At 39.8% G+C, this 22,549-nt stretch overlaps 1 protein-coding gene across 4 annotated transcripts in view; it reads left to right on the top strand.

The window, feature by feature from the left end:
- The window catches only part of MAP2 (microtubule associated protein 2), a 280,964-nt gene that overhangs the window by 42,077 nt on the left and 216,338 nt on the right, over positions 1-22,549 (top strand). For all 4 annotated transcript variants that reach the window (XM_058186178.1, XM_058186203.1, XM_058186195.1 and 1 more), the window contains exon 2: positions 5,858-5,908. The gene's annotated coding sequence lies outside the window, so the exon portion shown is untranslated. The remainder of the gene's footprint in view (positions 1-5,857; positions 5,909-22,549) is intronic.

Raw genomic sequence — 22,549 nt, 5'->3', positions numbered from 1 at the left:
ACCGTGTACTCGTAGTGTCCGTGCGGGTGCGAACGCCGTCTTCCACTCGTCCCCTTCACGCATCCGCACCAGGTTGTAGGCCCCCCGGAGGTCGAGCTTGGTAAAGATGGAGGCCTCCCGCAGCCGGTCCATCAGCTCTGGGATGAGCGGCAGGGGATAGCGATTCCGCACCGTGATGGCGTTCAGCCGGCGGTAGTCGCAACACAGGCGCAAATCCCCCGTCTTCTTCTTCACGAAGAGGACCGGGGCCGACAGAGGGGACTTGGAAGGCCGGATGAACCCTCGGGCCAGATTTTTGTCCAGAAAGTCCCTGAGGGCAGCCAACCTGGGCTCGGACATGGAATACAGGCGCCCGCTGGCAGCGGGCGCCGGGTTGCAGGTCCACGGGCAGTCGAGGGCCGGTGCGGGGTAAGCGGTCCGCCTCCTTTCGCTGAAGACGCCAGCGAAGTCCTGCAGCTCAGGGGCACGGCGACGGCCGGGTGAAGACGCCCTGGCCGGCGCAGGTGTGGCGGATGTGGTCGACACACTGCAGGCCTGGAAACGAGATGGCGTCCCGCGACCAGGCCACCTGAGGGTCGTGAGTCCGCAGCCAGGCCAGTCCGAGGATCACTGGGAAGTGGAGGTCCGCCGTCACGTAGAAGCGAATCGCCTCCTCGTGGTCCCCGATGGCGAGGCGCAAGGGCTGCGTGGCGAAGTTAATGGGTCCGCCACCAGCTCCCTCCCGCCGATGGTCTCGACGCCATCGGAGGGTCTACCGGAACCAAGGGACACCAAAATGGTCCACGAGGCCCGGTCCATAAAGTTCGTGGTGGCCCCGAATCCACCAGCGCGTGCGCGGGATCCTTCTGGCCGGTCACCCACCCACACCCGGTGTCCAAAATCAGGTGCCGAGGGGCCCGGGTCCACGCCGCCATGTCTGGCGGGGCTTGGTCCGTGCCCGGCCTAGGGTTTCTGGCCGGGCCTGCCCCGTTTCCCGACTGGCCAGGCCGGGATTCGGGGACGGGCGTACGTGCTCCGCCGCGCTTCCTGGGGCATGCGGCGGCGAAATGGCCGGGCTCCCCACAGTACAAGCACAGCCCCCCTTGGCGCCTCCGGCTCCGCTCCTGGGCCGTCAGGCGAGGCCTGGCCGCTCCTAACTCCATGGGCTCCTCGGCGGCGGCCACGAAGCGCGGGGTGGCCCGGGACGGGGTCGGCACGGGTCGAGGGAGGGCGACGGTCTTTGACGGTTGCTGGCGGCGACAGGACGGGCGTTGCTGGAGACGGGTGTCGAGGCGCAGGCAGAGGGGCACCAGGTCAACGAGGGTCCGTGGCGCCTCCACCCGAGCCAGCTCGTCCTGGAGCTCTTCCGAAAGGCCCCTCTTGAACGCGTCCGCTAGTGCCGTGTCGTTCCAGTCCGAATCATGGCACAGCAACCGGAATTCCGCGATGTACTCCCGGAGGGGGCGGGGCCCTTGTTGGATCTCTCCGAGGCGCCAGGCAGCCGTCTGGGCCCGCACAGGGTCTTCATACATCAGGCGCAGTTGCCCCCAGAACCCCTGGTAGTCCGCCAGCAAGGGGCTGTCCCTGAGCACCAAGGGCGTGGCCCACTGCGCAGCCTGGCCAGACAACAGGTTCATCACGAAGGCCACCCTGGCCCGGTCATCTGGAAAGTCCCCCGGCCGCATTGCCATGTAGGTCTGGCACTGGGCCATGAAGGCCGGGAACATCTCCATCCGTCCTGAGAACTTCTCCGGCACCGGTACCAGGCTGTGGCGCTGAGGAGGAGGAGGAGGTTGGACTGCTGGGGCATTCCCAGCAGCCAGTTGAGCAGTCAGCTGGGCGACTTGCTGTTGCAGTTGCTGGTTATCTGCTTGTAGCTGCTGCACAATCAGCGCCAGCTGTTGCTGATCCATCTTGTAGATGTGTGTGGAGTCAGGCAAGATGTCGTGTCCCACTCCTCCGCTGACGGCCGGGTCAGGGAAATCCGAATCAGGCTTGCCTCTGCAGCTCTGCCCAAAGTCCTAGCAAAGTCCTCAGAGCAGGCAGGAGACCAGAAAGTGACTTCAGCAAGATAAGTTCGACTTTGCCTGACTCAGAGACTGCCAGAAAGCAGATCCTTTATATAGGCCATGGGGTGTGGCTCCATGACTCAGCACTCATTAAGGCCTGCCCCTCCCTTCCTTCTGTTGCCTCCGCCTATCCAGTCTTCTGATGCGAGGGTCACTCCAATCAGCAGCTGTTGGAAATAAACTTTCCTCAGGCTCACATGCTGTGGAGGAGGGGGAGGGGTCTAGCTGCTCCGTTTGCCTGGGCATGGAGCCAGGACTGGGGCCGGGAGGCATACATTCCTCCGTGTTCGGGAGCAGATAAGCAGGCCCCGGCTGCTGTGAGAGTGGGCAAGACACAACAGCAATAGTCTCATTCTATTTGTATATTTTTTACAAAGTCAACTTCAGCTTGCCTACCTGAAGCACTGCGCCCCAACTTAGTGGCCCTGATCTGCCTGCCAGGTAAGCCTGCGAGTTGCGGCCTACCTAGCTGCCCCTGCTCCCCCACACCATCCCAGCCTGCTTCCCCTACTCCCTTCCCCGTGGCCCGTAACCCTGCCATGCTTCCCTGCCTTCCATGCTGCCTTCCCAGTGTCCCGGGGGCCAGCTTGTGAAGGCAGGTAAGCAGAAGGCCACGTGGAAGGCGGGCAAGAATGGCAGGGCTGCGGGGAAGGGAGCTAGCAATCTACTTCAGCAATAGGGTTGCTACTCTCTGCAAGAGGGATCATTTCTCCAGGATTACCACAACACTGTGTCCACTGCAGGAAAACCACTTCAGATTGTTGTCTTAAAGAACTCTTTTATGTGGTAGTGGACCAATTAAATCTATCAAAAACATGAATACTCCCCCATTGAGGAAAGCAATGAGAGATCCATTTTGAACAGGAATCCTCTCACCCAAGCTGCTTAGAAACCAGGAAAATCGAATGCTCTAGTTATTCAATTTTTCTATTATATAATGAAGTAAGACCAAGGCAAGCTTTTCAGGTGATGGGTACATATAGAGTTTGGGGAACATGCTGTGGGGATTCACAGCTACTAATAAACTATGTGCTTACCAGAAGGAAAAGTGATCAGATTCTGTTACTCTTAGTCCTTCCAAGTCTCTCTGTATCCTCCTAATCACCTGCCTGCCTGCCTGCCTGCCTGCCTGTGTATTGTCAAGCAAGACATTAAAGTTCAGATATTCATCATTTAATTCTCTAAGAATATCTAGGAGCCTCTTTAAAGCTTAGGGTCATTCTTATAAACTAAAGAGATGCTAGAATTGATATAGCATTCCAGCTTTCCATTGTATTTTTTAAAAAATTAAAATAAAACTAAACTATGAAATAAAGCAAAATATGGCAAGTAATACTCAAAGGTAAGATGTTACCTGGCCTGACAACTAGTTGGGGAAGTCATTTAGTAAAGTAAATCCTTTTCATTTTACCCTTCTTGAACTTTACCTGCATCCTCAAATCTTTTCATATTTCTTTCATATTTCTTTGATATTTTTGTCTGCTTTTAAACATTCCTTCTATAGAAGCCAGTAGTTGCACTTTTTAGGCAAGGGTATCATTTCATGGTTTTGGGCAACATTAAATTTATTTTAAGAGCTTTAGTTTAAAAAGAATAAAAATTAGTTTCTGAAATAGAAAGAATTAAAGTGGCCAAGCCATTGTGAAATCTCACAAGAGTCCATTATCTTGCGTCTTGCATAATTATATCAGAATGCTTATTTTCCATTAAACATAGTCATTAATAAAATTTTCAAATGTTTGTTTATATTTATATATTTGTACAATGCTCTAGAGCAGATTTTCTTGTGGCACAACATTCTAGTTAGCATACTCTCGACACTCCTTTTGAAAAGGCATAATTGAAAGCGTTTACGATGGGTAGGTCTTTCAAGAATTCAGTGGGCTGGAATGTTTTCAAAAGCTGACAACTCAGAGAAACTATGATGGTTTTATGAGTCAGAAGTATTGGCATGGACTGTATTTATTATAGAAAGCCATGTCTCTGTTTTGTATTGGATGTGAGTTTCAAATTGAGTCAGTATTATGAATATCTCAGTGTAAGTGATAACTAAGTTACTGAATAGAAAAAGAGAGGGCAAGTTCAACTATATGATACATTAAGCAAAGGCAAAAGATTTTATACAATATTTTTTACAATTGAGAATACTTGTATGTTAATAAGGGTTTGTATGCCTTTCGATATCTAGTGTGGCACTGGTGCTAATTAAACATTATATGATAATTCTGTTTACTCTTTTCTGTTAATTAATTAATTAATTCTCCATTCTCCCCATATATAATATAATTGTCTCATTTGAGTTCCTTAGCATTTTCCCATTGGTATTTAATGAAATATGTACAATTGATTCACACAATTTATCCGTAAGATGTGTTTGCAGAAATTTATATGGTATGATTCTAGCAGAAAGAACCATGAGAGCCACCACAGTGTAGTGGTTAAGACCCTAGGCTAGAAACCAGGAGGTCATGAGTTCTAGTTCCCCCTTAGGCACAAAACCAGCTGGTGACTACTCACTGGCCACTCATTGTTTCTCAGCCCTAGGAAGGAGGCAATGGCAAACCACTTCCGAAAAACCTTGCCAAGAAAACTGCAGAGATACGTCCAGGCATTCTCCAGGAGTCAACATTACTTGTAGGAGGGAATAGCTGAAAACGATTTAATGTTCAGTGGCAAACTTCCTGTTGAGAGCAATATCACATCTGAGGTAATCCATTGCAAACCACATTGTAAGTAGGTAGATAAACAGCTGAGATTGAACATAAAAGTAAGTGAGCTACCCATTCTCTCTTTTCCCTTTCATTTTCCCAGTGTTCTCCTTTTCATCCATCCCAGCCTCTCAAGCAGCAATCTGAAAAGAAATGGCCAGCCATTTCTTACCAGAATCGCTCGTTTGCAGAGGAGTTTGTGATTTTTGGTGTGATAGATTCCTCAGTTAGAATTAGGGAATAAATGCATTCACATGATAAACAATTTGTGTGTGTGTGTGTGTGTGTGTGTATGTATGTATGTATTTACCCTCTTTATTATTCTTATAAAAACAGTGAGCATATTTAATATTCCTTTCTCCTCTTATTTTCACCACAATGAAAACTCTGTGAGTTCAGTTGGGCTCAAAGAAAGTAACTAGCCCAAAGCTAGCCATGATGAACAGCAAAACCAGGCTTTGAAAAAAAGAGGTACATGTAACTCGCTGAATACCAATAGTAACCTAAACACCTCAAAAATTTACTACAATAAAATAAGCTATAAAATCTTATAGCAATACAGCTAAAGTTTTTAAGTTTAAGAATGTTGGACATAAAAGTTAATATAGCAAGGTATTATGCAATTGGGATAAGGCAATGAAATGATTATGTAGAACAATAGAATAATAAAATTATTGACCTAAAGCATAGAACTATTATGATATTAAAATACATGGAAAACTTTAATTAATATTATTATGATATCCAGAGAAAATGCAATAATGTATGATTTAGAAACTAAAAGTTAGAATCCAACTATAATAACTATTTATCTCTGTTTTTAAAATGACACTGGCAATTGTTAATGAAAATAAGACGAAAGTAAGAATCAATTAACAGCAATCACATACTATATTGTTATAGAGTACTGACTAAATGATGCTGCTCAGGTTTTGGGCAAATCTGATACACTTTCCTAATTGAGAGTACTGTAAACATTTAGAAACCCAAACTAAACATGTGTAGTAAGAATATAATGTTGGACTGTTAGTTTGGTTAAAGTTAACTATAAAATAATTTCAAGTTCAAGCATTAATGAAGAATTCTGTCCTCTTTTTTTAGACTGCAGAAAACTAGAGTGAGATATCAACTGGCTGACGAATCCACCTAAGGGTCAGTATTCTATTTTGCGATTGCTAAAATGAATGCTATGCAATTAAGCTATTATAGGGAATCTAGATTGTCTTAGTTGATCTTCCAAGTAATACATTCTTACATCATATATTCAGAATAAATGATAGATACATATGTGAAAAGGGCATAGGGAAGCTGTGATATAGTCTTATGTTCCCAAACTAGGAAAAAATCTCACAAGAGTAAATCATCAAAATGTACCATTTTATTGTAGATGTTGAAGATGTTCACTAGCAGATCTAATAGATGCTATTTTGCAAAAGGGCAATGAGATAAAGAGAAGTTGTTACCCATTCCTAAATTTAGGATATTTATCTGAGTATCCGTACAGATAGAGAGAAAGAAACATTACAGTTACAGTTAAATCAATTGTTTTGTCTTACACAATACTTTATTTATTTATTTATTTATTTATTTATTTATTTATTTATTTAAATTTTTATACCGCCCTTCTCCCGAAGGACTCAGGGCGGTGTACAGCCAAAGATAAAAACAGTAAATATACAAAGTTAAAATGTCAATTTAAAATACCTATTCAATAGTGGCCGAATTAAAACCGTCAGATTGACCTAACCTAAAATACCCCATATAAAATTACAAAGGATTAAAAAATTAAAAAATTTAAAATTTAAAAAATTTAAAAAATCAGTCCAGTCCCGCTTGAATAAATAAGTGAGTTTTTAATTCCCGGCGAAAGGTCCGAAGGTCAGATATTTGGCGCAAACCTGGGGGAAGGTCGTTCCAGAGAGTAGGTGCTCCAACAGAGAAGGCCCTTCCCCTGGGAGCCGCCAGCCGGCATTGCTTGGCGGAGGGCACCCTGAGGAGACCCTCTCTGTGAGAGCGTACGGGTCGATGGGAGGCATAAGGTAACAGCAGGCGGTTCCGTAAGTACCCGGGCCCTAAGCCATGGAGCGCTTTGAAGGTGATAACCAAAACCTTGAAGCGCACCCGAAAGACCACAGGTAGCCATTGCAGACTGCGCAGGAGCGGTGTTACCCGGGAGCAACGAGGAGCTCCCTCGATCACCCGCGCAGCTGCATTCTGGACTAACTGAAGTCTCCGAGTGCACTTCAGGGGTAGCCCCGTGTAGAGAGCATTGCAATAATCTAGACGGGAAGTGACGAGAGCATGAGTGACCGTGCATAAGGCATCCCGGTCCAGAAAGGGACGCAACTGGCGGACCAGGCGAACCTGGTAAAAGGCTCTCCTGGAGACGGCCGCCAAATGATCTTCAAACGACAGCCGACCATCCAGGAGAACGCCCAAGTTGCGTACCCTCTCTGATGGGGCCAGTTTACTTTTCATAAACCTAGAGGAAGATTTAGGATATTATTTTTTAAGAATATTTCACTTTAGAATTCAGATGAAGTAATGAATAATGTATAGTTTTATTTAAAACTATATTATTTAATCTATCTGTATTTTGCTTCTTACACTAATTTATCCTATTTAATTTAATTTAAGCATCAGTGAGGTGACCAGGGTATATAAATGACATTTGAAGGGCTTCCAAATTGATGAAGGAGCCTAATGATGCACAAGATGAATCTGAACAAATACCTGCTTGATTACAGCTGCCACCTACTCTTTGAGTAGGAGCTGCAAAAGAGAAACCCCCAGATTGCACACCAGTTTCAACTGAGAAAGTACAACCCACCAAAATCAGCAATGGAAATATCTCTAGACCAAAGGATGCAAATAGCTGTAGCTACACAGGTTTATCATGAATGGACCAAAGTCTATTTCTCCCCATCCATATACTAGGTCAGTACTTCACCAGCTTCATGTTGAGATGATGAATTACTCTCAGCTCAATGCACTTTACAGGGTTGTTGTGGGGAAAATAGGAGGAAAGACTGTTGTATAGGTTTGCCTCCTTGAATTAGTTATAAAAACAATAAAGGTGAGATATAAATAAATTAATAAATAAACAAGCAAGTAAGCAAATAAATAAATCTTATATTATCAACTGGGTGATGATACAGATGACCTCACCTTGTAAATAGAAGGGAAGAGAGTATCAAATCCCGAGACATTCCACAAGTGAGGCACCATGGGTGCTATTTCTTCTCTCCCATCAATGCCTATGACAGATTGCTGAGAAAGGAGATGAACTTCTCAACTCCCATAGCCAGTCTAGAAATAAACATTGGTGAACAATATTGAAAGCCATTGAGATATCAAGAAACACAGGAACATAGTTACATCACCCCATCTCAGCTTCATCTAAACTCATCAACAAGCATGAGCAGTGCTGCCTCCATACTAATCCTGATTGAAATGGATCTAGATACTCAGTTTCATGTAAGATTCTGTGCAACTGCCATTTGACTGCCTTTTCCCTAACCTTCTCCAAAAAGAGAAATCAGAAATTGGTGGATAATTATCCAAAATGGAGGGGTCCAGTAATGACATCTCAAGTAATAGATCCATACATTACATATTCAAAATAGGTGATGCATACACGAGTGAAAAAGGCATACTTTGATACAGTCTATCTGGACCAGGAGTGTCCAAGCTATAGCCTGCTGGTTGCATGCAGCCCTAGACAGCTAGTAATGTGGCCCCATAACATTTTAAAAAATACAAAAATAAAAGAGGTTTGTTATTTATATACAACTATTCTCTTTATCCAGTCTGGCAAAGGCAAGCCAAAAAGTTGGACAACCATGATTTAGACCCAAACAGCCTCCAGGCACATAGTATCTTGATAGTTTCACCTCTCCATCCCTATTAAAGATGAGATGTAGTGCAGGGTATAATCAGTGTACTGAACCCTGAAGAGATGGATGAATCCACTTAACAGTTTCAGTTTCATGCAGGTGTTAAACATTCCTGGACTGCCTCTGAAACAGAAATCAGAGGATTGATACATTAAATATTTATAAGCTCAGAAAATGGATATTTTTTAAAAACTATATGTATTTGGTTTCTGGTGACTGAACAAGCTTGCCACCTTGATCTACCTTTGATAGTAACTCATGGCTTATGCCAAGGATTGCCAATGGTCTTCATAAATCTATCTTATCAAGTGAATACCTTTATTCTGATTATGACTGACATTTGGTATAATTTCATTTCAAAAGTTATACAAACAGAGATTATAAGAGATTAGCAAATGAATAAATAAATGTGCAAATGGAAGAGACTAAACATGGGCCTCTGGTGGCGCAACAGGCTAATGCAGCCTGTTATTAACAGCAACTGCTTGCAATATTGCAGGTTCAAGTCCCACCAGGCCCAAGGTTGACTCAGCCTTCCATCCTTTATAAGGTAGGTAAAATGAGGACCCAGATTGTTGGGGGGCAATAAGTTGACTTTGTATATAAATATACAAATGGATGAAGACTATTGCTTGACATAGTGTAAGCCGCCCTGAGTCTTCGGAGAAGGGCGGGATATAAATGCAAAAAAAACCACAACAACATGATTTGAATATAACTGTTATAAAGTTATGAAAAAACTAAAAATGAAATATAAGTCTTGAACTACTACTAAAATATATTTACATAAAAATTGAAATGATGAACTAATGATCTTCTAAAATTCCAAATTGTTAGAATACTATTAAAATGCTATGCTGTAAATTATCAGTCTTTCAGTTAATTTTATGGGAAGCTGCCGGTAGTAGGATTTCATAAAACTTGTTAAAAGAAAATCAGTCTTCCTTTCATACAGAAATGTTGTATTCTGGAAGCTGCGAGACAATAAAGTTAAATACTTCATTTTATAGCCAAAAGCTAAGCAAATAAGCGTTTACAAATAATAGTATAGAATTAGTAAAAAAAAATTAAACTGCTCATTATAGGAATTACAGAGTATACAGTGATAAAAAGTGAGAATTAAATTATGCAGAACTGTTATTAATCAGCCAACATAAAAGCTAATCAAAATATTGTCATCTCCAGTTATGTAAAAATTTATGTCACTACTATTGATAGAATCTGTTTTGAATGACAGAAGTAAAGATGTGCATCTATTTCTTGAAATTGTCTGTGTGTGGGGGATTTTTTAAAGCCCTTAAACTTGTATTTAAAACTTCTGCTGCTAAGGATTGAAGGAAACTCATTTGGTGCTATAAAATGTTTCAGTTCAAAGGTTTCTAATAGCTGAGAAGCACTTAAGAAACGATTTCCAAAAGTGATTAGAAAAACAAGTATGCAGACCTAGTGTTTCCCTTTTTCAAAGTGCCAACTTTGAGCAAGATGGCTATTCTCTCATCTCCCAGGGTGTTAAACCTGCCAGAGACCCTGTCTTGCAATCTTTTTGTGCGGAATAACTGTGGTGAGTAGGCTGACGTCCTCTCTAATCTAGAAAGGAATTATGAAGAGCTGGTCTACTTTTTAGCTCTTCTTTCCACTGTAGTTGTTGGCTTTGTTTTTAGCAGAGTTACCATTTCTTCCCTAGAAGTTGGGTGGTGCATTTTTCATAGTATTTCAGTTAAAGATTTGAGGGTTGGTATATCCACTGATGGTTTATCTGCAAGCATACTGTAAATGGTACTTAGCAAAGTCCTTCTTTTATTATTCCATTCCTTTGATTTTGTGCCCTTTTATATAATTAGTTTATTATAACAACAACAACAACAACAACAACAACAACAGAGTTGGAAGGGACCTTGGAGGCCTTCTAGTCCAACCCCCTGCCCAGGCAGGAAACTCTACACCATTTCAGACAAATGGTTATCCAACATTTTCTTAAAAATTTCCAGTGTTGGAGCCATTTTGATTTTGGGTTATTTATTTTTAAGACATTGAATTTAATATCCTTCATTTCCGTGTTGGTAATTTAATATTTTCCTTGGTTTATGCCAGAGATCACCAACCTTTTGGATCTCAGGGACCACTAAATTCATAATTTAAATCCTGCGGACCACTAATATGATCTGCCTAATGACCGGCTGGGTGGATGTGGCTAAGTGGTCATGTGACTGGGTGGATATGGCCAACTCGATGTCACTCACGTTGAGGGGTGCCTCGCCGGCCTCTACTCACCCCTCCCCTCCCAGCCCCTCCTCGCTTGCCTGCTTGGGCTCCTTAGGGCCCCAACAAGCAGAGAAAGAGTTGGCAAAACAGCTGGCTCAGTTCAAATTAAGAAGGGGGCTCAGCAGAAGCACCTCACTGAGGACTAGGAGCATAGGCTTTCTAAGCAGAGGGAAGACCTGTGGGAGTGCAAGGCCAAGTACCGGCGCCTGGAGACTTAGCAGGCTGAGATGGTCAGCCAGTTCCAGGCCATGATGCACTCCCACTGGAACAAGGCCCTCCTGCTCTTCGACGCCAGCAGCACTTCCATCCAGCCTTCACCCAAAGCCCTGCACCAGGAGGCTGAAGCAGACCCCAAGTTGGAATTTCTACCCCCCTCCAACCCACACAAAAAGACCCCAAAGGGGGAGACCCTCTACAGCAACACAAACGTTCATTACACGTATCTGGCCCAGGGGCCATAGTTTGAGGACCCCTGATTTAGTACAAAAAAAAAATGCTAATAATTTTTCTGCGGACCACCAAAATTTTCTCGCGGATCACTAGTGGTCCAGAGACCACCAGTTGGTGACCACTGGTTTATGCTTCTCATACTTCCATGTTGCAAGCATGTTTGTTTGTAAAGTAAGGAGCTCATCTTTCAATTCTGGCAGCTTCATGACCAGATCTTTTTCTGGCTTTGCTTTGGCCACATCCTCATCTCTAAATCAAATGAGGAAATTCTGGACTTTTATCTAGTACCCAGATAATTAGTTTACCTGACCCAAAGTGTGGGATTTTTCATCTGTCTAAATGTTGCAGCCTTGTCTGTAAATTCCTTTTTGAGGGTGGGGGGAGAGAATGATATAGGAATGATATAGGAATAGGCGCAGGGTTCTATTTACCTTTACTACCGGTTTGCATCGGGAGCACGTGCACATGCACAGATCACCTATGATGATGTCCGGGTCGGTGGGTGGAGCCTCCCACCAGTTTTACTACTGGTTCTTGTGAACCGGTCCGAACCAGAGGCAACCCACCACTGAATGGGTGTCATATTATCCTGTAATGTTAATTTGGGATTTTTTTCCCTAAATGAGTGGGCTATCCTTTTATCTGCAAAACACTACCAATACTCATTCTTGCCAAAGATAACCCTTATTTGTGTGTTTGTTTGTATCCCGCCTCTATTATTTTTACAAATAATACTAAATGTTTAATGCAGCGAGCATATCAGACACATCTTCCTCCTCTTCTTTTCTCCACAGCAGTAGTCCTGTGAGGTGAGTTGGACTGAGAGAGAGTGACTGGCCCAAAGTCATCTTAGCTTTCCCTTCTATTAATCTTACTAAAAAAGATGATCTACAAGAGTTCACATTGCCATCAATGTGATGGGTTTAGTGGATGTAGTCAGCCCTCCTGCTGTGTTAAGATGTTCATCCTCCAGGAGGGTTGTAAGGTTTAACATAAACAAATAATAAATAATATGCATATGTGCAATTTCTCAACTGCAATGCATCTTCTCAGAGAAGCCATCTGATGAGTATCCTAAATTGACAGAGAAAAGAAAAAAAATCTGACTACAAGGAGAATACTTTACTAAGAATGATACCTGTATTTAAACAATGAATGCAAGTCTGATTAATAGTTGGTGGGTAGAAACATTGAAAAAATACCTTTTCTCATAATTTTGCTGAACATCCTATACTAAGAATAGTCTGCTTTATAAAATGTAGGTTATTGAGAAGATTTGGATTGAGGCTCTGTATAGTACAGAGATTAAAAATGATGTAAAGTTAGCACATATACTGAACATTCCTTAAAACTAATCAGATAATAGCCTTTGAGACTTGTGTGAAATTATTCATGAATTTTAATAGGAAATATCTCATGACCTTTGCACACACATATACAGCAACCTGTCATATATATTTATTCCTGAGCACTTGGAAATTGTCAGCTGAAGTTGACAACTTTATTTTGACATGGGGAAGTTCAATATTGGAAAGGCTATATTTAGCTTGTGTGGATAATTTCCTTTCTATTCTTTATTTGGGATATATTGCTCAAGGTATATTCCTATTGGGTGAGGATGGTGTTTTTTTTTTATTAAGGGACAAAACACTTCAAGAAGAAAAATATATCAACAAACAATTGAGAGACCTGCATGTATTATATATAAACTAACTTGTAAATCGGTGGTGAGTTTCAATTTTTTTTACTACCGGTTCTGTGGGTGTGGCTTGGTGGGCGTGGCAGGGGAAAGATACTGCAAAATCCCCATTTCCTCCCGATCATCTGGGACTTGGGAGGCAGAGAATAGATGGGGATGGAGCCAGTCAGAATTTTTACTACCGGTTTTCCGAACTATTCAAAATTTCCACTACCGGTTCTCCAGAACTGGTCAGAACCTGCTGAAACACATCTTTGTTGTAAATGTATCAGTATTCGAAACTCTATGAAGCGAACACTAGAAAATAAAGACAATGTTGATCAGGCTAGCGAGAATCAAAAAGAAAAGGTACATTATTATTTGATCGCTGTATGTATTCATTTTTCCCTTCCAGAAGAAAATCAGAGATTTTTTTTTTACTTTTGTTCTGTCATTAAATGTTGATCTTATTTTTTCATTGATGCATCTTGCAATTTTGTTTTGAAGTTTTGAAACTTCACAGTTTAAATAATGTCATATAGAAAAAAGGAGTAATAAAAGAAGACGAAGTGTTCTTATTTTTCTTGTCAAGTGTTCACTGCACAGTCATTAATATGGTTTAACTTCCTGAATCGGTAGCATTTCAGATAAAACTGCTACCAATACAAAAGGCAAATTGTACTGGCAGCTTGATATACTGTACTGCATAAATTGAGTGTATAATCATGGATATTTGTGCTAAATTAAAAAATCAGAGTATTACAAGATACATCGAATGCTTTCATTCATTCAAATATGCACTGGGTTAAATGAGATATATTGGAGATGTAATCAGATAAATGTAAACTTATTTAATATTTTCTGGTCATGTCCCCAAATATCTGTTTAAGTATTTTATTGATTATTAGTTGTGTTTGGGTCTAATAATATTTCTGTTTGGTTATATTAAAATATATTAACAAATGATTGCCTCTTTTGTTTTTAAGAATAATGTTTTTATTTAATGCACCATGAAAATTAACTCTATTGTAATAATAGGATGAAATGTTCCATTCATTGTTATCAGTTCTTCATATTTATTTATTTATTTAAATAATTTTTTTAAAAAAAATATAGCTGTCAGTTAAGTGAAAAGCATCAGAACTATTTCTGCTTTTTAAGATTGGAATTTGCCCACCATTACTTAAGAAGTTCTGAAGACGCTTCTTTGAAAAGAAGAATAAATGAAATGGTTCTTTTATCTCCTGTTCGGCTATGATAAGGCTCAGGAACAGAAGTCTTTCTTGTGTGCAACTATTGCTTTTTTTCTACTATATAGAAGTCTCATAAAACGTTATAAGCTTGACTCAAAAGCATCTTTTATCTTTTATTGGGCATATATATAAAAAAATAAGCAGGAGCAAGATAAGCTGCTCTTAAAGATCCCTGTAGAATATTTAAGCCTTGGAATGTAATAGTCCTTAGAAACAGCTTCTGATCTTGCAAAAAAGAAGTCTAGTACTGTATCACAAACAGATGTTATAAGTCCTTGGTTGACACCCCACCCCACCCTATATTGATGGAGACTTTAGGATGGTGCCTGATAGAAATGGGCTGGCCAGCAAACTTTACAATATATATTATTCCAGATTTATAAATTAAGTCCTTTTGAATGAAGAGTTGCAGGAAAGGTCCAAATGAGTTTTACTAATTCATATAGTGTTCATAATTTTAATCCCACCATTTACTTCATTCATATATTGCTAAAAATAAAAAACAAAACAAAATAGAACCTGAGGATTAGCATAGAATAACATTTGCTGATTATTTAATTTGTAGCTCAGTACTCTACCTAAAACTCTGAATACAGCTAAATCTTCCTCAGGATAACTCTAATTATACTGTATATGAATGCTTCTTATGACACATCATATATAATTAAGGGATAAGCTCTACCTGTTAGAAATTTGCAATCATAGTGTCAAACTACCTGTGAAGGTAATTTGGTGGTTCACTCCTGAGTGCAGAAAGCTTATTTTCCCCCCTCAGAAATAGACAGTGGGAGGTGCTAGTCACAGTCAAGACTCAAAGGGGACTTATAATGTCCCTCTTTCGTTTTGGAAATAAACTCTGTTCGTCCAAGACGTCCCTGTGGTGCATTTTTAAAGGAACCCTTGTCATGTCTGACCTACTTTCTGTCGTTATAGTCATACAGCTAAATAGTCTCCATGCAAATGTATTTTAAACATTCTGTGCAAAGAAAGGTTCCAGTTTCTTAATAATTTTGACTGTTCTTTCCTATATGTTTCCACCTCTACATATTGCTCTTTTTGAGATGTTGGAACCAAAAATATGTCATAACAAATGAGACCCGGCTGATTTTTAGTTATATCCAAAACTCTGTAGAATTACATTAGTTTACTATTTGTATGGGAAACAGTCAGAACATGGGTTTTAGGCTATCTTGAGATTTTGAAAGAAAAAATCCCCGAAGGCAGTGGCAAATTGTATCCTTAGTGTTGCCCAGAAAGCTATGTGGATATGCCTATTAAATCATCGGAGTTGGCCTTGACATACGGAAATTGTTTAACTAGAACTGTTTTTTTTTAATTGAAAAAGTTTTACAAACAAATTTAACAAATATCCCCCCTCCTTCCCCCCTCCCCCTACCTCCCCCTCTCCCCTCCCCCCCAAGACTTCCCAGAGCAAAATACAGGGTATAGTAGACTTCTAACAATCATAAACTAAACTTATGCTAACAATCCAAAAACTCTCATCCCTCCATAAAACCTTAATTTCCTTTATACTTTGTTCATTCAAAAGCTGTTTGATATTTCTTCATCTGATATTTATTTTAGATATAGTCATTCCATCTTCTCCATTCCACTATGTATTTCTCTTATGAACAGTCTTTCAAATATGCTGAAATTCTTGCTATTTCCACCAGGTTAGCATTTTAATATCTATTCATCAATCGTAGGCAAATGTTCCTTCTTCCAGTACTGCGCTACCAATAGTTTGGCTGCTTTTAGCGATCAAAATTCAATTAAGAAATATACCTTATAGTCCATATTTGTATATCCATCAGATAAACATCATCCTTTTAATTTATTTAAATCTAACATTTGACTCCAATTCATTCCCATATTAACATTGTATTCTAAACATTTTCTAAACAATTTCGACATATATAATTCCAACATTTAAGTTAATAGGCATTTTATAAATCCCTAATCAGTTACTTTTCTTAACAATAAAATTCCAGTTATATCTCTCACTCTTAGTTAATCAAATAATACTAAAGTTACATCTCCAACTTATATCCAAAATAAGTCAATTATTAACAATTAAATCGTAGGTTAACCAATAACATCATCACAATCACATCTCCAACCTTTAAATTATTATTTTAACTTTCTTCTTTTATTATATTGAAAAAAGAAAAAAAAATTCTTTCCCATAGATAGAAACACCCTTTTATTTAGAAGCTACACGAATCTCTCCTTGTTCTTTTAATTCCCCTATTTTCTACAATAATTCTCCTCCCCTCCCCTTATCTTGTATTTGTATTAAATCCTTATCCCATTTTTTTGCCATCTCAACACCAATCAACGTAGCTTCTAACAACAAAGGATTTCCAGCCTTTAATACATTAATATAAAAATCTCTTGCTTTAAGAACTGTACTAAGACGATACTTTCTTCCTTTATAATTCACTATTAAACCAACTGGAACATCCCATCTAAACTGTATCTGATATTTCTTAAGTTCATCCACTAAAAAGGCAATTTTTTTTCTCTTTCTTAACATTTTAGGAGGAATTTCCTTCATCATTATTATATGTTGTCCTAGTATTTGAAATTTATTTTTATAAAATGCTTGTAAAATCCCATACCTAATCTTCTTATTTGTAAAATAAATCACCACATCTCTTGGTAGTTGCCTCTGTCTAGCAACCAGGAGTTAACACGATAATTTTTTTCAATATTAACTTCAAAATCTTCTGAATTCTCTTCAGTTATCTGTGCAAAAGCCTGTGTAAAAATCTTTTTTAAATTCTCCTGTTTACATTCCTTCAATCCTCTCACCCTTACAGCATACTCCATTAACCTATATTGTAAGATAACCCTTTCTTCATCTGCCCTATCCACCTTAACCTGTATTCCCTCTATTTTGTTTTCTAAATTCGAATTAACTTGATTCATTTGAATCTCCTCTATTTTCCTTTTCAAATCCAAATTAACTTGATTAAGTTCTTCCATTCTTTCATTCATCTTAAAAGTATAATCTGATAAAAGTTTAAATGCTCCCACTACACTTTCCAATTCCTCATTCTGAGTTTCCACCATATCTTTAAAATCCAGTATTTCTTTTTCCATTTCATTAAATTTTTATATTACAGAAATTTGAGTCTCCCAAAATTCCTTTAAAAAAGCCTTTAAATATTCCTTCAGATCTTCTTTTACGTTCTGTATTTGAGCTAAAGAAATTTTACAATCCTTGTTAACATTTGGCTTTGTTTGCTTAAAAGCCATTTCCTGTTAAGCTATAATATGCCAAATGGCAAACAGAAATAATAAAGAAAAAAAAATGAAAAAATTCAGTAAATCTTCTCCTCTTGAACACTATAATAAAAATAAATCAGTTCTTACTGATTACTTAGTCTCTTCTTATATACTTCGTGTAGCTTTAAAACCAACTGCTTTAACAAGCACTTCCTTAATATTCACTTTCAAAAAAGCAAAATGCCATTTCCTTTCTTCATCTTCAATCTTTCCATCAAAGTATCCTCTGATTAGGGAATTAGAATTTCCTTACAAATAACTGCCAGTACTCCTGTTTTGGTTCCATCTGTGTTAAAAATCAATTCACGCGATTTTAAAGTTTCAGTTCATTGTAAATCCAGCAGCACAGAGACACTGAGAGCGATAACAGCTTTAACGAGCAGTTAACTTTCACTTTCACGCCCTGTTACAGTGAAAGTGCCATCTCTATTCTTATGTTAATTCTGAAGGAAACTTTGTAGAAACAAAATTACAATTTGATACTTGCAATTACAGTTGCCAGAACTCCTGTTTTCGCTCCGTCTGCATTGAAATCATCTTGAAACAAGTTTTAAGCACAGAGGTGGATGCAGCATCTGGTTCTGCTTAGGCAGAAGCGCTTCGGGTCTGGAGCTTGTCAAACTTCTGGGGAGCTGTCACCTTTCGAGCCCCAGGCTTTATTCCTGGGATTCTAAGGGAGCTCTACCCATGCCTGGCTGCTCTCCTTCCCCTCTTCTCCCGAGGGGAGGGAATTCAAACCATCGGACAGCTGATTTGCGCTGTCCAGACGGTTCTAAACACGATCCAGAAGCCGACGATCCATTGGACTGTCTTCGATGCAGTTAAAGGGACTTCGGGTTTAACTAGAACTGTTAACTGTAATTCAATGCAGGCATACTGTAGATGTGTTAAAAAGAATTATAGTTTTGACTTGCTTTTCCTAATAATCCTTAACATGGGTTTTTTTTTTTTGCTTTTTTCTCAACTTCTATTAAACTTATTTATATTTAATTAAGTTATCCACTGTGACCCCAAGATCCCCAATTCTTGGCCAATTGGTGCCATCTGAGATATTATTCAGCAGAGACAGAGTTACATATGAACTGATTGCAATTATGCTTACAATGAATTTTTGGGAATTCCAAAGAACAAAAAACGTGAAAATATTAGAAAATTAAGTCAAAACAATTTTTTTGTCTTATTGATTAAGGAATTAGGGCCTCAGAAAACATTTTCAAAATGAGAAGAGCTCTCAGTAGGGGACAATATATGTAGTTCAGGATAGACCTGTAGAGTCCTTGGTGCTCTCTGATCTTAGTTGTTTGCTTGCAGACATTTTGTTACCCACCTAGGTAACATCTTCAGTGCTAGAAGGGAGCGGGATTTGCTCTCTGTTTTTATATAGTAACTTGCCCTGTCGCTGCTGGTGTGGATGTTGTTTTCTCTATCCTTGTGACTAAATATTTTTCTTTTATTGAAAGAATATGCAAACTTTCCTGTTAAACACAGAGAACATCAGTTGCTGTTTGTTTTGCTTTCAGTCGTGAAAAAAAGTAATAAATAGATAGCTTTAATCAATTTCAATGTAATACATTAATAGATTTAAATAAAAAGAAAAAATACTAGATATTTTTATGATGCTATACCTGATCATTAATCTTTAAGTGTACCTTCCTACATTCCTTAATGGAGAGTGAATGAACTGTGGTCTGCAGTTAAGTAGCATGCAATCCCTCTGAGGTGCTGGTCTGCCTTAGGATTTATTAACCTGCAAAGAGAACTATATGGAATATAGTGGATCAGGGAAATACTGTGGACATAGCTTACTTGGACTTTAGTGCAGGTAGTCCTCAACTTGCACAATTGAACCCAAAATTTAAGCTGCTAAGTGAAAAATTTGTTAAGTAAATTTTGCCTCATTTTATGACTTTTCTTGCCACATTTTTGAGTGAATCGCTACAGTTGTTACATTAGTAACACGGTTGTTAAGCCAATCTTATTTCCCCATTGACCTTGCTTAGTCAGAAGGTTGCAGAAAGGGTTCCCATGACCCTGGGACTTTGCAGCTGTCATAAATGTGAGTCAGTTGTCAAGCATCTGAATGTGCAGTAAATCACGTGACCATGGGGATGTGTTCATAAGTGTGAAAAAAACTTTTTTCAGTGCTGTTGTAACTTCAAACTAAGTGAACTGCTGTAACTCAAGGACTATCTGTATTCAACAAAATACACCACAGCCTATTTCTTGGTAAAATAAGAAAAAAGTGAGATAAACAACAGTATCATCAGATGGATTTGCAACTGGCTTAACAGCCACATCAATGTGTAAATAGGTGCTACCTAGTTAAACAGTTGTACCTGTGAGAAGGATCTCAGTGTCCTAGTGCAGGGGCCTCCAACCTTGGCTACTTGAAGCCTGGCGGGCTTCAACTTCCAGAATTCCCCAGCCAGCAAAGTAAAGCTGGCTGGGGAATTCTGGGAGTTGAAGTCTGCCAGGCTTCAAGTTGCCAAGGTTGGAGACCCCTGTCCTAGTTGTCATCATTTGTATGAGCAAGTAGTAGGCTACAGGTCCTGAAAAAGCCAATGCAGTTCTAGGCTGCATCAACAGAGGAATAGATCAAGATCACATAAAGTAATAGTACCATTTTATGCTGCACTGCTAAGACCACCTTTGGAGTATTGCATCCAATTCTGGTCACCACAATCTAAAAAAGACGCTGAGATTCTAGAAAGAATGCAGAGAAAAACTTCAAAAATAATAAGGAGTTTGGAGACTAAACTATACAATAAACGATTGTTGGAACTAGGTATATCTAATCTAGCAAAGAGAAGGACTAAGGGTGACATGATAGCAGTCTTCCAATATTTGAGAGACTTTCACAAGGAAGAGAAGATCGATCTATTCACCAAAGCATCTGAATAAGGACAAGGAGTAATGGATGGAGGATTATTAAAGACAAATCCAACCTAGAACTAAGCACAAATTTCCTGATCATGAGAACAATTAACCAGTAGAATGGCTTACCTCCAGAAGTTGTGGGTGCTCCCCACTGGAAATTTTCAAGAAGAGATTCAACAGCTATTTGTCCAGAATGATATAGGGCAGTGGTGGGATTCAGCTGGTTCACATGAACCAGTATCTAATTTTCTGAGTAGTTCGGCAGACTGGCTGTTGGAAGAAATCTTCCAACAGCCTTTTCTTTTTCCCCATCAAGGTTAATCCTGTCAGGAAGGCAGGAAGAAGACATTCTGGTGTGCCTGTGTCTGTTCTTTCTAGCCTAATCCTTACCTTTATTATTGCCCTGCTGAAGTGTTTTCAGAAACTGCCTCTGGGTTAAGCCTTGTTACTTTGTAACAGCCCTTAATGGTTCTTGGCAGTACATTCAAACTTTGGCAGTACATTCAAACTTTGGCAGTACATTCAAACTGAGCGGCTTCTCTGGAGTTTTTTCCCCCTTTGCTGGTTCTTTTATTCCGGGGCTTGGGAGGAGAGACTGGTTGGATTAAGAGCTATTTACATAAGGGTTAGCATAGCCATAGAAGAAATGGCTGAGAGGCAGAATGCAAGCTTGGCACGCTGTCTGATTTTCTTATTGCCTTTCTGGGGGCATGTGATCTTTCCTTAAATGTGGATGATTTCCTTAGGATATCTTGTGAGGTAAGTGAGACCAGCTGGTATCTTTAAGTGGTGCAAATGGATCTAAGGATTGCTTCTCCTAGGTTGGACTTCAGAAGAGCAGATCTGGAAGGATGACAAGTCAGATTCTCTATTGTGAAGTTGTTAAGAAAAAAAAGTATACCAAAAGGATAGGAAGTTGTACAAAATGCAATTCTGAAAGCACAGTTGCAAACCATTTCTTCAAGAAAAAACAGTGGGATAAATTGTTGGACACATATGCTCAGTGCTGAAGAGAAAAAGAAATGCATAAGAAATGGAAATAGGTGGACCTACTGTAGCTAAAGAAGAACACAAAGTTATTTCTAATAAGTGAATGAGATAAGCCTTCGAGAGACACCAAAAGCAGCAATAAAAAAGAGTTCTTTGGAAATGTTAGAAACAATAGAGGCTCTTTGTGCCACTTTGGCACGTGTGCCCCAGGTTCGCAATCCTGGGTATAGGATCTCCTGCTTGGACTAGAAGATCTCCAAGGTCCCAGGCCTTATTAATTCTATGTTCTATGTGATCTTAGTTATTACCATTGCCATATTTTAGACTTGTTTACTGTTAAACCCTGAACAATTACATTAACTTTTTTTTAAATTTGAATTTATATCCCGCCCTTCTCCGAAGACTCAGGGCGGCTTACAATGTGTTAAGCAATAGTCTTCATCCATTTGTATATTATATACAAAGTCAACTTAATTGCCCCCAACAATCTGGGTCCTCATTTTACCTACCTTATAAAGGATGGAAGGCTGAGTCAACCTTGGGCCTGGTGGGGCTTGAACCTGGAGTAATTGCAAGCAGTTGTGTTAATAACAGACAGACTTAGTCCGTTGAGCCACCAGAGGCCCTTGAATAATGTTAAAAAATATTCACAGCCCAAGTATATACTACTACTTTTACAAATCATGCATTATCAAAATATACTTGAAAGGCAGCAGACCTTTTTGTGCTACTTATATTGCTATAGTTATATTTCACATTTCTGAATTACCCTTTCTTTCAAAGAGGGACCCCATATTCAGTATGGGGACATATATAAATAACAGTTTTACTTTGGTTGACTTGACACCACTTAAATGCTCTAGAGCAGGAGTGTCAAACTGGTGGCCCGAGGGCTGGATGCATCACTTGCAGGCCCCCCAGCTCCATGGAGGGGAAAAACATCGTGAAATGTCACATGATGGTAACATGATGCAGTGAGTTTGACACCCATGCTCTAGAGCTTTATTAATATAAAGTTCTCTACCCACCAATTTTTTTTTACATTTTGCTGTAAGTTAAAGATAATGGTAAGTTATAGATAAATACTGCATTTTTT

Source organism: Ahaetulla prasina, chromosome 1 (assembly GCF_028640845.1).
Source record: "Ahaetulla prasina isolate Xishuangbanna chromosome 1, ASM2864084v1, whole genome shotgun sequence".
In the NCBI taxonomy this organism is placed as follows: Eukaryota; Metazoa; Chordata; class Lepidosauria; order Squamata; family Colubridae; genus Ahaetulla; species Ahaetulla prasina.
Note: the sequence above shows the minus strand (reverse complement) of the source record. Positions and strands in the feature narration are given on the sequence as shown.